Source organism: Cyanistes caeruleus, chromosome 4 (genome assembly GCF_971803275.1).
Source record: "Cyanistes caeruleus chromosome 4, bCyaCae1.hap1.1, whole genome shotgun sequence".
In the NCBI taxonomy this organism is placed as follows: Eukaryota; Metazoa; Chordata; class Aves; order Passeriformes; family Paridae; genus Cyanistes; species Cyanistes caeruleus.
The window spans coordinates 38,841,106-38,860,228 of record NC_141704.1 but is presented as its reverse complement, the minus strand read 5'-3'; the positions used below and the strand labels follow the sequence as shown (position 1 = coordinate 38,860,228).

The 19,123-nt window shown below is 37.5% G+C and overlaps 1 long non-coding RNA gene across 1 annotated transcript in view; it reads right to left on the bottom strand.

The window, feature by feature from the left end:
* Nucleotides 1–1,387: 1,387 nt before the first annotated feature.
* The window catches only part of LOC147653587 (uncharacterized), a 41,098-nt gene continuing 23,362 nt past the window's right edge, over nucleotides 1,388–19,123 (bottom strand). Inside the window, exon 2 of the long non-coding RNA XR_015286481.1 lies at nucleotides 1,388–3,953. This is a non-coding gene — a long non-coding RNA (uncharacterized LOC147653587). The remainder of the gene's footprint in view (nucleotides 3,954–19,123) is intronic.

The window sequence follows — 19,123 nt, the reverse complement described above, 5'->3', positions numbered from 1 at the left end:
GTTTTAAACATGCTAAGATAGATGGTTCTAAGCATGTATCCTTAAATGGTGTAAATACAGATTTCAATAGGGCCTTCAGATCACGTGTTTTTAACATAAATTCTAAACCTGATGAGACAGAAAACATAATACATGCTTATAATGTCAAGCATGGCAGTAACAAACCCCTTTAGGCTGAAAACCAGAAAATGTAATACACATTCAAGAACAGCTTTTTTTACATTTTTATTTCACAAGAACCTATTGTGTTACAAAACTAAAACTGTCCCACAGTTAGAGAAAGAATGTGATCTGGCAGTTCAACAACATGGGGATTTGGATGACAATTATGTTTCTTTACAGAGTTTTCTGGACCAGATCCCATTGCCTAAATAATCAGTGTGAATAAATAAGAACATTTTTGCCTTTTGCAGTTTGTTTTATTTGTTTCGCTCAAATATCTGTTGCATTTTTAAATGATATAGGTTACAGTCACTAATTTACTTACTCAATGAAGAACATGCAGGACATATGTAACAACACATGTGTTGAATTTTCAGTTTAGTTTGAAATACATAGAATCTGATTTGGGAACTGTCCATTCTAGGGATGGCTTCTAAACCATTTTTTATATGGACCATATCAAATTAAGTCCATAATTAAAAGATTTTGATTAATACAGACAGAAATGAGACAAAACCCTTAAATTTAGGACTTGCCTTTGCAAAGTTTAGAACACAGCCCTTGAGTGATTATTCCAGCTATGGTCCAAGGATACAATGCTAAACTTGCAGCTTTGTAGGAATCAGACTGCAAGCCTTGCAGAGCACTCCTCCACTTGTGTTGACCAGCCACAGGAATATTTGGATAGCTGAACATCTCTCTGACAGGTTGTTTTTTTCACCTTAGCCATCACAAAAAAAAAAAAGAGAAGGTGGTATGATGGAGTTGCCATCTTGCCCCAGCAGACTCTGATGGTTAGCAAACACCTTTGGCTCAGCACACTGCCTGTTGTTCAGCTCTGGGTTTGAGAGAAGCAGACTGACTGTACATCCTCCTTCAGCAATACCCTCACAAGGCCCACAGCATCTCTGAGGCTGAGTGGACACAAATGTGAATAGGAACAAACTTGGCCCACCTGGCTGGAGACAGCAGTTCACAAATCACTTTGTGCCGTACTATGCATAAATTCCATGCTGCAAGAGTCTGAGCCAAGAAGAATCTATTTCTCTGTCCTTGTTCTTTCCTGTCATACTCCAGTTCAAGATTAGCTAATGCATTTTCCTCAGAAATGTAAAATAAAATAGCATCATCAAAACTAAGAGCAATACTTTCCAGTCAGAATGGAACATGAATAGTCCAAGTGCAAACACAATAATGTATTCACACACATTCCCTCAGTATCATATCTGCTTTGTCAACAACACTTTTTATTTAATAAGGATATTTTGACAGAATCTAGAATTCCCAGTTATGGCTCAGATCTCATTTTTCTGTTTTGTGTGCAGAAAAGATAATGCTTTTATTCAGATATTGTAAATCTCATACTTGCACATAAATCCATGTATGAAACATAGTACAAGAAGTGCTATATATGAAGACAGTTTTTGCCAAACTACTGTTTTCCAAGATGTATATGAGAATAATGTGTTAGACTGACATTTGAGCATGTTGAAGATCATAAGACATGTTTTATGGCACATTAAAGTCTCATAATAACAATTTCAGAGAGTTAGCATGATGTATTATTCAGAGTTAAGTACTGCCTTGAATGATAAGGGCTAACATGCCATCAGGCTATAATAAACTACAGCTTTGAAATATCAATTTTCATTTATCAGTAAGGTCATTTACATAGCTAAACTGAGAATGTAATGATGTATTTTTTTCACTATCTAGGAGTAAAAAAAAAAAGGACTTCTTTTCCAACATCCAGAAAATGAAAAAAATAAACAAACTGAGAAAGCCGATACTAAGTCATTTAACATTTCATACAAAATAAATTGTCTTGGATTTGGTTATAAAACTACAAGTACATGCATTCTGATTTCTGATATTGAATGTAAGTAAACTAATTTAAACTCTAGGGGAAATACTGTATTCAGGCATAAACAAATAAACTAACTGGGGTTTTGACAAATTGCATCTATTCATCTGTTGTAAGCGACACAGAAAAGCCATGCAACCTTGCAGCAATCCTCTACATCCCGACTGCAAAGAGGAATTCATCAGCATGGGTTACTTAGTACTGCAAATTGTCCTTAATCCACAAATAAAATACTGTATTTTAAGGCCTTTAAGCAGATAAAAGGGCATGCTCATACAGTTAATGGGGTGGAAAAGCGGGCAGCTGATATAAGAGATGGTGAAAGGGGCACCAGATTAAAAAGCACAATTATCCTCAATCTCACTCTAACCTCCTCCTTCCTCATGTGCTTGAAGAGACTCTAAGCACAGCTGTTCTGCCCACCACTCTGGAGAGATGCAAGCTACCTTCATCTGCTCTGATGGCCAAAATTTCCATGTTCAGTAGCCAAAAAACACATGGCCAGGTAAGGGCACAGACCACCAGGAAGGTGCTCAGACTAACACGTGCATGTGTGCCTTGGGCAAACCACAGCTTTGTGCACCCCATTTCCCATGCTGCCAATGTCAGATAACTTGGCAATTAACTTTTGGCATGTAGCAGGTTATGCACATACAATTCCTCCTCTGCCTTCAGCACAGAAACATAAGTGAGGACATGGAAACCTCTGGGCATGAGCCACAGCCATGGCACATGGACTCGCACACAGGTGCTAAAGCCATGGCCATGGGAATGCAGTAGGGCAAAGATATGTCTGGTACGAGGTGTACCAGACCTTCACCTCCCACACCATGCTGAGAGGGACACGGACAACTAGTCCAGGAACATTATTATCGTGCCCAGAAAAGATCAGGAGTTCCTCTCCACCAGTCTAGTGTGGTCATATGCTTATGTGGTCATAGGGGACAGCCAGTGCAGAGGTGCTCCTGAAAATTCTGCTACAGAAGCTATGGAGAAACAAACAGCTCCTGGGGACAACAGCTCTCAGAGAGAGAGTAATGAGGCTTCCCATCCACAGCAGCACTTGACCCACGTCAAACCTCATCCTGAGTCACTTGTGCCTGGATGTGAGCTAGCACAAACACTCCTTTACCCACTGTCTGCAGTGACATCTTTTGTATTAGCACTAAACTGTTATTTACACAATGAACTTTAACCATAGCAGCAGGCAGACCAGATCTAAAGCAGTCACTTGGCAGCGAGCTGTAGAGTTAAAGGAGCACCTGGATGACACTCATATGATTTTGTTTTGGATGGTCCTGCAAGGAACAAGGAGTTGGACTAGATGATCCTTATGGGTTTCTTCCAACTCAAGATTTCTGTGATTCTACGATTTAACTTGCTTCCAGGGCTTACTGCTTTTGACTTAAATGTAGAAGTTCACCCACTTAGTCAATCTCCCTGAAGTGTTTACCTGGAAGACTATGTGCTATTCTGTTTGTTCCACCATATGAGAAATTCAAGGTCTGTCACAGTCAGTGTTGATTTTGTGATGTAATTTTACAGAGCTCTCAACTCCCAGGAAGCAGTCTATTGTACATGCACAAAGTCCAGTCATTTAAATAAATAGGCCACTCTGGAAGCAGTGGGAACCCAGAATGCAGCAGCGCCTGTATCCTGATTTTTGATAGGATATTAGCTTAAAGTTCAACAACAAAAATCAGCATATTTTGCACCAAGGAGAATTCAATTCTAGAGTCAGGATAATTTCTCGCCAACTACTGTCCTTTGTCCACAACATCCATTGTTACCACTGAAGTTTCTTCTGTGCTGTGCTTTCCTTGGAATGCCTCCTCTTTCACTCATGAATAAGAGCAGTTCTCTGCTCTTTCCTTTTCCTTTCCTTTCCTTTCTTTTCCTTTCTTTTCCTTTCTTTTCTTTTCAGCAACTGCAATATAAAAGAGAGAGGAAGGGTAGATTTAATATTTCAGATAAAAGATACTGCTAGGCTTTTTAAACATATTTTATCTCAAAATGTAATTGCATGTGCCAGTCACTTTTTCCATGCTTCTGTGGAGGTGACAAACAGGCCTTCAATAATAGAACAAGTTTAAATTGGTATTTGAAAGGTACTTCCTTTCTGTACCTGTAAACCTTTAACCTCTTTTATTTTCCCCTTCCCTCATTCCACTTATATACACCGACATTGCTGGGGGATTTTTTTTTTTTTATTTTTATTTTTTGTTACTGGACCTATTAACTATGTAGCAGGATGAGACAGTGATGCACCTGTATGGAATAAAAGGATGGTGTCAGGTCAGATTGGACTTTGAGAAAAGAATCAAATAGTATCCTTTTGAAATGATTGATGCCTTCTTCAGCTTCAGCTTAATAACTTTGTGTATTCTTATCAACAGCTTTGGGTCTGCTGCAGTGAAATTTCCAGCTCTGCTCTTGTCATCCCTGCTGAAGTGGATTGTCAAGATTTTCGTTTGGCTTAGGCTAGTAGAGGGCACAGAGATTAAAACTCCTGTCAGCTCCTGCAAATTCCCTTCAGTGTTTCCAATCACAAATGCAATATGCTGTGAGCACGCAGAGGTGGTAGCATCATTATTCTGAATTTAGTTCTGGGTAAAAAATAAATATCCCTGCTTTAAAAATACAAAGGTATGACTCAAATCAACATTTTGTCAAGTGAATGTCTCAATTTTCACTAGTGCTTAGAATTACTAGGCATGAAGTACACTGATGCAGATAAGGAGGTAAAAAACCCAGATATTGAGATGCAGAATTAGGAGTCAAATTCTTGCCAGCACTGTCAGGTCAGAACTCCATCCCAGCTCCTGGACAGCCCTTGATATGGGTACCAGAAAAGTGACATCATGCTGTAGAATTTGATTTCATCTTATCTGTTTCCAGGCTCATTTGTCACCAAAAGACCAAAGTTCAAGCAAAATTCTAGGGTGTCATTTCTTTGGTAAAACTAGTGAGCAAAACTAGATCCCTCCTGCAGATGAATGACTGGTTGGAACCAGCTAATCACCTCAAACCATTAACCCTAACTGTTATTAAACTCTAGGAGCTAAACCAAGTCCTCAGTCACTGTGGCTACTGTTCACCCCTCCTACTTAGAGACCCACCCTCCAAATTCTTCCCTGAATCCCACTCCAAAAAAAACCAGCTCAAAACTTCATGTGGGAATTTGTGTTTGCGTGTTCAGGGAGATAAAAACACACTTAACAAAGTGGTCCATTTTCCACCTGTTTCAGAGTAATTTTATTTTCACATCACATACATGTCAGCACAAGGTACTTGTGGGCACTTAGAAGCTGACACATTAGTTAATCAGGGATCACTGGCCTTTCCACAAGGGAATTTAGTTTATTACTCAGCAGGAAGCAAGAGGAAAAGGACTGAGAGAAAGGAGCTGAGGAGAAGGTAAGCAGAAAATTAGGGGAAGAAGACCTGCAAGAGTTAAATCCAACCATTCAGCATTCTGAAGAGGAACCTATTTATAAAGTTCATTCTTGATGTATTCTGATAGACTTTTGTTTTAGTTTATTTTATAACCCTATTGTACAGTAGGCAACCTCTTATTTGCCCTAATCATCTGTTTCCATGACGTTCACCTTTATTGATTTACTTTCCTTCTAATGCAGTCTCTGAGATTAAAGCCATTTTTCTCCAGGATAAGTTAGCTAATAGATTTGTTTTAAGCAGCAGAAATAATTTGGATTAGTAAAAAAAAAAAAAAATTAGCTTTTTGCACAGAAGGTGTGTTTCAAGTAAACAAAACCTCTTTACAAAGATAAGCAGTAGAAGGGAGATTCTAGCACATAAACATAGTATCATTTTTAAAGTTTGAAAAAGTGATATAAATAGAAGGAGCACTCCTTATAGCATATTTATTAATGCTATAAAATACTGCAGATTTAAAGAATAAGGTACATGGGATTTTTCTGCACACTCAGATGTTTATTCAGGCTTATAGTTACAATAGGTAAAGAATTATAGGTGAAGTAATTTTCCCCAACAGATGTAGTAATATAACCCAGTATTTTGCAAGTATAGCTGTAGAAATTTTAAATCAAAACCAGAATTTTTTGCAAGAATATAATAAACCAAATCCTTTACAATTTATGCTTCTGATTTGACTTGGACAAGATTAAAAATTTAAGACAAGAGCTTATTTTCTCATCTTTATTACTGCACTAAACTCCCTCCTCCTTGTTGATACTTCATTATCTAAGGTCCACCCCCAACCTTCCACCACACATTTTGATAAGAAAAGCACCCAGCTGCCTCTTGCAGACAGTTTATTAAACACTGCCAGCTGCCATTCCATAGTCACGTATGCAGGGATCTGATTCTGCAGACCCTTTATCTCACTTAAAATCATAATGAATTATCAGAGGAAAACAGAACAAACCAAACCCACTACAGTAAATGGAAAATCATCTGCTGACCTCACAGGGCTTTGAACCATTCCTTCCCTGACAGCAGACATTCATTTCCTGCTCTCAGCCTATGCCAGGGCAATACTAAATGTATCACCCAATTCAGCTCCAGCATTTTGCAGCAAAAAAACCCAACAAAACAGAGAGCACATGCAGTAATAATTTATATATTTATTTAAAATATTTATTTAAAATATTTATTGTTCCATACATGAAATACAGAGGAGGGAGAAATATGTAGATTTATCCTAATTGAAAAAGAAACTTCAGATAAATCTTCACTAACAGTTTTTTTTCTCAAATACTCTTTTGCCATTATTTTTCCATGACCATAGAAAAATTTCTTATTCAAAAATAAAAGAATCTCATTAATTAATTATACATTTGTCTTATAAATATTTGAACTACATATTGCTTTCTGTTAAAATGGTACAGATTTACTGGAAGAGAAACCAAATGGCATCTACAGAAACACACTTCCTGTTGATAACAAAACCTGAGCTCTGCATGCTTACAAATTATCATCTGTTGTCTCGAACTTCCCCTATATAGCTTCAGCTGTGTTTTCCCCAGCTATTGTTTTGTTTTCATCTATGGGAGTTTTAAAGAATTCCTCTGAAAATGAACAACTGAGGGAAAAAAAATTATTGAATGTTACTATGGTAACAAACAAAAGAAAAATAAAAAAATCATTTAAGCAGACTAATGGCTCAGGGCACAGACCAACGCACTGGTGCTTTCTCCACAAGTAAAAGCAATCCAGGAGCCTATTTAAAAGTGTTGAACTCAGAGAATACATTAATAATGTACTCTTTTATTTAGAATTGAGAATTTTTCTCTACTCAGAAGCTGTAATGTATTATGTGTGGCATTAATTAGCACATATATCTTTGTGTAATATATATCCTTCTTGGAGACTATTTTAGGACAACATCAAGGTCACATCATTGCATACTCAAAAATCAAAGTCAAAACTAAAAGAAATCAAGAGAAAAACAATTACAATTGCATATGAGCTTTCTCCCTCCTCTCACACAAAAATAAAAGACTAATTAGTCAGTCAAATGCCATTTCTTGTACTTGGCAGCAGAAGAGGCCTTCTGGGTTAATGAAACTGATCATCAGCTATTTCATGCAACCACATTTGTATAAACAAAGATGTGAAAACACTGGACTCCTTGAAACACCTATGAATTTTGCAATTATGATCCTGTCAAGATTCTGTCCCAGAACTTTAATCCTGTGATGTCCCTAAAACTATTTGCATTCCAGTTTGCCAGGTCTTACTTACCTTTTTTTTCCCAGAGCAAGTACTGTCTTTATTTTAAAAGACTCCTCTCCCTCTTTGTTGTCTGAAGTACCATCATACAGCCACACAGAACCCTATTTTCCTTCCTCAGTCTTTGTCCTACGAATCTAAACAGTTTGGTTTGGTTTTCTATACTTCTAACATCTGCTCTCTTTCACTTATTATTCTGTAGACCACAATTCTGTAGTCCTCTTCAGTTGTTCCCATGTAATTTCATTCTCACTGAGCAGCAACAAAGTCCAGGTGTGGCTTACCTGAACTCTGTTTGATAGGATTAAGGAGTCTTTGACATAATTGGGAATAATTCCTCTGATACATTGTGGAAAATATCATATTATCTTTAGACTCTGTACAAATTCATGTGTGTTTGAAAACACCATGCTAAACTATGCTGGAAAAGAGTATGACAGCATTATATCTTTTCATGGAAATTAGAACTGAGACTTAAATTTAATCTGGTTTTCACCTCTTCCCTTTACAGGGCAGTATATTTTATCAAAATATCTCTACCAAGTCAAATGACGTTTGTGAAACCCAATGTTTATCAGTCATCATCCTTTTTTTATCCTACAACCAGAAACACAAAAGAGAAGGCATTTCTTTATTTAACATGATGGTCACAATATGGAACCCTTACAAAGATCAAAACAAATCAAATAAAAATGTTTGATTCTAATTTTCAGATGCTTTGTTCACTATATATTCCATATGTGATACTCGTGTCCATATGTGAATGATGATGTAGTTACTCTCAAACCATCCTATCTGTAGGAAAATCCCTGAGAAATGAGGGGACAGAAGAAAAAGAAGAGAAAAACAGGTTCTTTTGATGGTAGGAGCTCATTAGAAGAGATAGTGGCAGGCTTTTGAATCGCTGAACTGCTTCCATCATCTTACCTGCAAAGAAAGTAAGCAAATAAAGCCTTGGGAATAATGGTCTATAAACAGCTTGCTTTAAAAGTAATTGGCAACCTTGATTGCTATGATACTTCAGTCTCAGGGGAAAGAAACTGAAATACTTACAGCACAGTGTTGAAAGCCCTTTTTCCTTATTGACTGCAGGAAAGAATCACAAGTATTTTATCCTTGTGTTGCACATAATTATAAAGCAGGTGCAACGCAGACTACAACAGTGGGGCTTAGAAAGGAGCAGTAGATTTGATAGAGTTTTCACCACAAAAGCAAATGCTTTAAATCAAGTGTCCATTTACATTCCTGCAATCATAGAGACTTTGATGGGGAGTCAGACTATGAATTTGCTCAGCACTTTGGCTGATACATTTCCATTTCCGAGCTGCAATTTTAGAGTTGCGCAAACGTTACAGAGTAAAGTATGGCCATTGACCACGCTTCAGTTTAAAAACACAGAGCAGTAGCACAATGTCACCTTGAGATAGCACAGGGCTCTATGGGATAATCAGCAAGTGAGTTGCAGGTTTTCCTTTCGGTCAGGGTGTGTTTTACCCCTACAACTGCAGGCCAGGGCACAGACTTCCAGATGTGCCACTCCTGTGACAAGAGTTTCTGGTTATCAACAAAGAGAAAAAGATGAAGCCAAACTCGTTGCCTCAGGTTTTCTCAACTAGAATTTGCATATATCTAGAGAGGGAACCTAAATGAGTATTAGCAAAGCATTTCTTGGCTATAGGAAATAAAAGCTCAAAAATACAAACTACTGCACCTCTGTATCACCACTATGACATGATTAAACAGATACAATAACTTTTTATTTTTTTAATTAGTTTCCTAACTGTAGAAAAGAACATTACAAATCAATGAAAATCACAAACAGCAGCTCAAAGATGCAAAAATGGGTCCAGTACTAGATCAAATAACACACTGGCACACAGCTGTCAGCAGAGAGAACTCATTTACCCCAGAAGAAGAGTTAATATATGAATACCAGAGCTGGCACAGCTCACAAATGATAAGCAATAAGCCAAGGAGCTGTTCTGCCAGCCCAACCTGTGAAAGCTACAGTGAAAACAGAACCGATGGGCACATTATGAAGGAGGTGCTGAGCAGCTCACAGCAGTTCCCTGGGCCAGTTTGCTCCTGCCAGCAGATTGCTCTGAGCACAGAGGAGCAGGGCTGCTGGTATTCTGTACAGACACCCATCATACTGACTAATCAATAAGACCCTAAGGATGTGTAAAGGTGCACCTTCAAACACACCCTTGTGACTTTTCCACCTGTTTCTGAATTTAGGAGCTTTTAGGGCACATGCTGACTCTCCTGTGCTGCTACTCCAGCCTACAAATAATAAGAAAAAACGTATTGCAACATTTCATGATGATTTCAATGCTTTATTATTAGGAAGAGATGAGTTTTCAAGGCTGAACTTGACTCCTTTTTCAAAAAAGGCAGTTCTTTAGTTTGCCACCCAAATCCCTCCTAAAGATAAGAAAAAAAACCTGACTACTGAGTGATTAGTATTTTGAATATGCAAAAATTGTAAAATTCTTCCACCTCTACCATGGGAGACAATTAAAAGAAGGCTAATTTGATTATTTTTGTTTTCTTTTGTCATCTGCTAATGAGCCTTGAATGGATTAATAGAATGATACAGAATAGTCCTGGGGTTACATTGATATTACCTTGAAGCTGAATGCAGTCTTAGTCACATTTACCTTATACTTGTTTGCTTTGCAATATTTACCACAGAAATAGGATTTTCATTCAGCTCAGACCTGCTTAATCTGTGTCTCTTATCCATATGTCTGGCAAGTTGAGAGTCTTACATTGTAACTAATCTAAACAACACATGTACCACTCATTTACTCATCTGATTTTATATTAATGCAAGTGAAAAATGACCTTAGCACATGTGTCAGATGAAGCAGGACTGATGAGTATTGTGCAAAAATCTAGAACTAATTGATTAATTAATAATTTATCTAATTTGTTGAGTCTCATTGTTTAATATTTATATTCCATCCCGGGTAGAAAAAAGGAACAAAAATTGAATAAGTGTGGATTTTTATATATACATATATAGAGAGAGAGGAAGAAAGAGAGTTCTCCTATGGGGAGATGCAAAAAGCACTAATTAAATTATATAAGTTGTACAAAACAATTCTGCAGCTCCATAATTTGATTATAATATTGCAGAAGGCTTTGCTGAACATGAAAAAATAAGCCCTTAGTCAATCACAGATGTGTACTGAGAAAGAAAATGCCCTTGATCAGAGGAATGGCACCCACTGAGGATTTCCTCCTGTAGCGTGGGCTGCTAAATATTAATCTATTCCCATAGAGATGAAAACTGAGGATGAAGGGCAAAGCTAATCCTGCCTAGATTTTGACCTATGGCTCTAGAAGAGTAGTAACCTTAGACAGGAAAAGCAAATACAACTATCAGTATATTTTTTTTTCTGTGTTTATGTGCAAAATCTTTTTTCACCCTGAATAAAATGCTTATTCAGCTCTTTGCCCCTGAAATGTTCTCCCTTTCCCTAGACCTATTCTTTGTACATACTTCTGCTTAGTGCTTCTCAGTTTTATCTAGCCTAGGCATAAATCTGTTTTCTGAGGGTGGAATGTCTGGTATTTATGGGGAAACATTCTGGTCTTTCAAAATTCAAAGAGCATCTTTCTCTGTAAGTGCAGTATTTGGAGTATGTACTTAAAATTTTATTTAATTTCTTTACACACATAGCATGAGACAAATACTGTTCCTATTACTCAGTTTTCTTATACTTACTCTATGCTACATCAATCCTATTAAAGATCAAGGTGTGAACAGAGGAGGATTCAAGCATTTGTTCCATCTTTCAGGTCACACATATAATCATTGAATCATTTAGGTTGGAAAAGAACTCTAAGATCCAGCTCTATCCCCAGCACCACCATATTCACCACAAAGCCATGTCCCTAAGAGTCACATTGACACATTTTTCAAGTCTTCCAGAGGTGATGACCACTCCCCTGGGCCACCTGGTCTAGGGCTTGAGAACTCTTTTGGTGAAGAATATCTCAATATCCAAAATACCTAAAATCTCCGCAGGCCATTTGAAGGCAGTTGCCTCTTGTCCTGTCACTTGTTACTTGGGAGAAGAGGTGGACCTCCACCTGTCTACAATCTCCTTTCAGGTAGTTGTAGAGAGAGATAAGGTCTCCCCTCAACTTTCTTTCCTGCAGGCTAAACAACCCCAGTTCCCTCAGCTGATACAGATCTACATCTGATTTTTGTAATGCACATACAGGCACATCCTCCCTACCACTTTCCACACAGTCCTCCCCTCCCTATCCAGTCTTTTTTGACAACAAACCAACTCCAGAACTAATTTAGAGAGGAATATGGACCTGCTGCTTTAGTAAGGCTGTGGACCTACTTACATTTAATGTGATGAATCTCAGTTTACCTGGATGCAGAAACATACACTGGAGTACTAACATTCACTGCCAAAAAATCCATCACTTCCAAGGTCATTTATCAGTGGAGGCAGAAACAACTGAGCATTTTCATTGCTTCTTCTGCCTTGTTAAAAGAGTCTAGAAAGCTGAGTCAGATGCCCTGTTAGCAGTGTCCTGCAAAATGCCACACAGGGCAGATGCTCCTGCTCAGCCTTGCTGAAGCCTGTGCCCAATACCTTAGTGATACTTTTTGTTTTTCTCAAGACTCAGAGTGATGTTTTAGGGAGCTGGCAGCTACCTGCTGGAAAGTGCTCAAGCCATAACACAGTCCAATCTTATTTCAGTGAGACCCTGAGTTGTCCACAGCACTACCTCCCAAATTCTTTTAGTCTGCCAAAGATGCAAGATGCTGTTAAGGCAGAGAATAAATGCAAAGCTGTTCCAGGCAAAGCCAAAACAGATTAGAGTGAATTATGGAAGTGTTTTCTAACGTAAATCTTTCATATTTTAAACCCTCCATTCTTGCAAATGCCTTCTTCATTTTGCCTCAAGCTTTCTGAAAAAATAGGATCAGATCTGTGAAATTCAGATGGGTTTTTTTGATAGCTAGAAATGAAGGATGAGCCAAAATCAGGCATGAAATTGAAAACTGTTCTCTCAGTGATAAGGAACACTGTCAGAGGCCTTGGATGAGATACTTGACCTAGCAGCCTTTCCATCTCTAATGTCATTGATTAAAGTGATCATTAGCAATTTTCTTAATTATGCATAATATTTCTGGTTATCTGGATTTCTTGCTTTGTCCCCAACAAGTTCTTGCAGATCTTGCAGTTTCATCTTTTTTATTTTATTGCTAGGTTTTAATATAAAATATTAAAGATATAATTACCTTCATTGTATGTCTGTAGAGCACCAGCCTCCAAATTAGCCTTCAATCCACATGAAAATTACTTTAAAATTTTGTGGTATCTCCAGCTTCACCTCCCCCAGTTGCTTAATTCAACAACAACATAGCATTTGAAAAGTAACATAAGCAAGAAGTAATAAATTATTGGTAAATACAGAGGATGAGAGAAATAATCATGCTAGGTTTTTCTAATCACAATAATCTGAAAGGATTTGATGTGTACAGCTCATAAATGTCCTGTACAGTTATTGGTCAGGGAAGACAAGGGCTGAATCACTGTGGTTATCAGGATGAGGGAAACAGCGTGGTGCAGAGATCCCCCAGCCAACAGCAATCTGAGCTCCTGGCTCACACACAATGGCCACTGATATTCCAGGTTATTATTCTTCCTACAGACTGCAAGCCTCAAGCCAAAGCTGCACTGCCTCAGTGGCCAGTTTCTCCAGCCCCTTGTTTCTGCAGTGTGCTCTCTTTCAAAGCTGCAAGGACAGGCTGGAGGAGGAACAGGAAGGAAGAACAAATAATGGGGGCCAAGAATTTAGGAGCAGTCTTTCCTAAAGAACAGATAAAATTAACAGCACTCTTTTTAATAAACCAATAAATTAATAAAATTCATAAATTAAGATGTAGTGGGGGAAAGTTTGCTGTACAAAACTGGTAAATATCTGTGGGCTTAACAAACTTTTGCTGTAATGCCATCCTTTGTCAGCCCTTGTATTTGCCTAGAAAAAGTAAAGGGATTTTTTCTAACACACCTATTTAAATAAACTCATGTTTAGATTTGTTTCAGTACTCAATTCTCTATAGTCCTCAAAAGCCCCACATGGCATGGATGCCATGCGCTGTGCTTGTTTTACCTGGAACAGCTGGTGTCTGCTATGTGGGAATATTCTCTCTAGGCTGGATGCTAACACTGAGCCACATCGCTTTTACAATTAAGCATCAGATACATGTCATCAACCTGCTGCCTAATATTCTTTGCACAGCTTTGGCAACTCCTTTAGGGACAGTTATATTCATTGATGGATACAGTGATGCCTTAAATGGATGTTTCTCAGACATCTCTTTGCTCTTATCTCACTCTTTAGAAAACAACACTAGTGTTTGTCCCAGTTTCATCAGCAAATTAAAGTCATCTTCCCAAGTTTTTGTCTCATGGTGACAAAGAGCTATATGCCTTCAGTGGGGAGGCTTTTTACTTCACTTCACTTCACTGGCCAGAACCATGTCAGTTCTGTCCAGCTATTTTTCATCAAAATATTGCATAACCATTTTCACCCTGACATTTTACAGATGCAAAGCTTTGGTTTTAGCAAAATGCCTCTTCCATTCTCCAGGGAGCTACAATACAACATTGTTTAGTTCTGGATCATAAACCATAACCGTATTTTAGCCTATGATCTTCTCATTTTGATCTGAAATTTAGTTGATGCTTTGAGCAATATTATGAAAATGTTAAACACAACAACGAAGAGTTTGATTTCCATTTCATGATATTGCTCCCCTTTGAATACTGCTACTGTACCTGCAGTGGAAAATGACTTGTCCTGAAGACACCTTACACTGTTAGTAAGGAAATAAGTGATGTGAAATTTAATTAAAATATTTGAAAGTGTTTCTGGGTAAATATTTTGGTTCTTTCTGATTTCACCACATCAGGAATTTCAAAATAATTTTCTAAGGAAGGTTCTCCTAGCCTCTCTCTCTCTCTTCACACAGTAAAACTTGACATTGTATTCTTCCATCAATACATTAGATTAAATTTGCAGAAGAAAAGGATAAATCTTCCCAGAAGAATCTGTGTTTTGAAAGTCTATTTGCAGAGTGGTATTACCTTATGCAGAAGATATGAAAGTGAGATTTTGTCTAATGAGGATTCCTCTCCCTCCTCTTTTTGCAAGTGTAAGGCCTGTGCTACACTAAGAACCTTGAGCTAAAGAAATGTCTCACACTTCTTATAACTGAAGGTCCCAAGTGCTTCAAGACTGGGATCTTAGAAGAATTTTTGGGAATACCTTATAGACTTAATGTATCAGTATTTTCTGCTTGATCTGCATGTTTTTGTACTTTCTTGGTTTGAGTTGGGTTTTTATTTGTTTTCCCTTTTTCTGTTGCTGCAATTGTCTATATACCTTTCTTTTAAACTGATATTTAAAAGTACTAAATAATTCCATCCAGTCCATCATGAAGCAGGAATTGGATATGAGAAAGTTGATGAAAATGAAAAGCTATCTTGCCACCCTTGAGTTAACCTCTCATAGAAATAAAAAATAAAATAGAAATAAAAAAGAAATGCTCATGTACAACAAAGAGGAAGGTAATAGTCAAAGGAGAAACTTTTTTTTTTCCTTGTGCTTCTTGGCATCAAAGCTTAAGTTTCTTGTAAAAGAGTAATAAAAGTAGAGATATGTAAGGGAGAAAATGGCAATCTCCCAGCATGCTCAATATCTTTCTAAAACAGGCTCCCTATGAGCCACTCTGCTCACAAATAGCCTGGAAGATGCTATTCATGCAGAATATTCATAACATGGTGGAGACAAAGTTTATGGTTTCATTTGTCATGGCCCACACAATCCTAGATGACATAAGTCAATGGAAAAGGATATTTTTCTCCTCTCCTCAGATAAAAAAAAGCAACAGAATAACATTGTTTTCAGTAGCTTTATAAGACATCCCTGAAATCCATGATCTGGGTTTTTTCAATAGTTTATTTGGACCTGAGCCACATCAGTTATCTGTATTTAAACCTTTTTTGGGCTATTTGCCACAGAATAAAACACCTTAGTTAACATAGCTGACCAACTCTGATTTCAGATGGTAATGCCTTTCTGAAAGTATCAGCTATAGAGTCCTAGATATGGCGCAAGAGCCCAGCTTAACACCACTCACCTCAATAAACGTGCAAGTCAAAATATGTATTTTAGTCTCATCACAAACATTTAGCCACTGAGCGGCCTTAACAACCAATTATCTGCCTTTTTTATGGTGTCTGTCCTTGAAGGAAAGAGCAAAGAACCAAAGTTCAAAGTAAAAAGCTCAGCTCTATAAAACAAGAATAAAAACAAGCCAATTATTAAATGCTACCGTGTTCTAGTGAGGTGTTGCTAAGTCTCCTTCTCAATCTGTTCCAAAACACAATAATTGCATTTATCTCCACAATCTACCGGGTATTTGCTTAGTGATTTTGCATTTTTATTACCATTTACAACCGTAACCTGTGGAAATGTTACTAAGAACAAACCTAATTCCTCATTAATAATAGCAAAAAAAAAGGGATATTACTTTTTAAGGTTTTATTTATGCTATTTTGGGATTTACTGGTAGTTTAAATGCATATCTGCATTTAACAATCCAGTTTCTACACACATATAACTGTGCCGTAGAAGAGGGAAGCTATGACACTGCAGCAGCTCATGTGGTAAGAAGCAAAAATATCCAGGGACTTCAAATGGGCAAGAAACCTATAAATGACAGCCATGAGAGACAGCTAGAGCAATAGCTCCCTGCCTCCCTCATTTCAGCAGCACTGGAACAGCTGAGATTGAGCTGCCTTTGGGTGAGCCTGCGCTTTAAGGCTATCAGGAGAAAAACAACCCTCAGAAAACAAAATGCACTCAGCACTAAAAGAAATTCAGAGACTACTTGGCTATTTCAGAGCAGCACGTGCCACTCTGCTCACTTTAATGGAGGCCCCCTACAAAAAGACAGGATGGGAGATCTGCCAAGTGAGGCTTGAAGAGGACAAAGCTATTATTATGAAAGAAACCTAGAAAAGCACTGTCATAAAAGGGATTCAAATTTTACTTATACATAGTTTACTGCTCACATATTGCAAGTAGATTCCATAAATTATCTTATATAGAAAACAAGCAAAGTCAGTAGGATATTTTCTCAGTTTTTCAGACTCAAGGTTTTATACATTAGAAATGCATAATGTCAGATAATTCAGCACTTCTGTTTCCTCTCTCAGCTGTTTTTCTCTTGATGCTCCGCTCTTCAGGCACATGTAGCCTCGTGTGGGCTTCATCTGCAAGGATGGTCAAATCTGTTATGGAAGAGACAATTCTCAAAAAAAGAGCAGGAGCACCAAGACAAGGAAACCTCTCAAAATTTAGCAGGGTTTTGTTTTTTTTTTTTTCCATTAATCCCATGAAAGCATAATTTAAACAGATGATGAATCAAAATTTATTTTAGAAAATACATCATATATGGAGCCTCATTGATAGTGGGTATTGGAGCAATGTAGATGTTTACAATAAGATAAGTGTTTAAAAGTGTTTCAAGGGGATGCTTGGGAGTGGGCTTGAAAATAAGTGAAATTGGTGTCTTGCCAAAAAAGGGAAAAAAACCAAGATTAGGCAGCTGCCAAACCTAAACTGTATTAGAAGAAAGGCTGAAGAAGAAACACTTCAGAGTTCACTGAAGGAACTGGCTGCAGCCTATTGCTCTTCATCAGTTGTTTCCCATTTATGTAAATTATGGATCTGATTGAAGAAATTCCTAATTTCCTGCAATTTTGGAAAAGCTTGTTTTCCAAAGGATCATCAGCTTGATGGGAGGATAGGATGCATTATTTATTTGCCTTCTTACCCCATCACTGTGATCTCAGGTCACATACATAAGCAACTGAGAAGATAATCTCTAGGCTTCCCTGTATCCAAGTCTTCCAACCATTGGGCTGTCAGCTGTACTCTTTCCCAAAAAAACATTATAATTTCTATCCCTTTTACATCCATATTATCTCAAAAATGCCTCCCTCCTTTTGTCACACACTGTTCTCTATATTTTCATAACCCTTCTCCTATTTCAGTAGGAATTTTATACTTCCTGACCTGCCTTCCTTAGTGCAGCCAAGATGCTGCCTTGACCCTGTCGGGCTCCTTTTTCCAGTCTACCCAGGTGATTCACGCAAGTCCACAATCTTTTCCTTGGAAATCAGCACAATGGCTTAATTTCCATGGCATCACATACAAAATCATTGCTTCCAAGTCTTCATAGAATTTACTGACATTCCCGTGTGGAGACCCTTAACTTGCTCATTCTTTTCATACACCCTTCAGACCTTTCTTCCACAAGCCCTGTGCTGACAAAGGTGTGCTTGAAATAAAACTCCAGTTCTGTGACCAAGTCTGCTTCTTCTGTCCAGATCTCATCATAGAACCCATTCCTTTCAACTGTGTCACTATTCCTTCACCTCCATTTCCGCACTGTTTCCCGTTTATCTCATTAGTATTTAGTAGATAAATACATGTGAAAAAAAAAGAAGGAATGCAAAATAAATTTAGATTACTTTGTAGAAGAATCAGACTAAAATCAGTAAAATTTCTCAAAAAGTCCTGTAGAAGTTTTACCAGCCATAGGTCCACAGAAGTGACAATCTCTTCAGCATAAGGGCTTGTTCTTTTATCAATAATGTCAGATAATTTATCATATACACTATAATTTATTTATTTTTATAATTTATCATTATACAATAGCATAATATTTATTATATAATGCATATATGTATTATTCTATTGCATAGATATTATTTCTATATTTCTATATTTCTATATTATGTATTATTTTACATATAATATATATATATTATTATATAGTATATATTTATTATTCTATACCAAAAGAGCCTCAGTCTCACTACAATTGTAAATCAACAGCATTATAATACAGAAAGTATAGATATCAGAGGAAGGAAAAGATGAAGCCCAAGTAATGGCCTGAGATTCAGGGGCTTTCAAATTAATTCAGGTTCTACCTGGATGTAAAACCATTGATGTGCCTGGATAAGTGATTTATGTTTCTATGGCTTTCTGTGGTAGAGTAACACTGAGTTTCCCTAGCATCACTGTTCCACCACCGCTACCATTAGCACTGGAAACTACTCAGGGCAGTGTCCCCCTCACTACACATATGATGCCTGCAGCAAAGAAACTCCAAATCCTTCTGGGCTCTTGGGCTTTAACATATTATAACTGTTTCATTAATATAGCAGTTACTGGTAATGCTGAAAAATGCTTTTCTTTCTTTTTTCTTTCTTTCTCACAGACACAGGCACACACACCCCGTTCACACAGGCTTTCTTTGGCTGC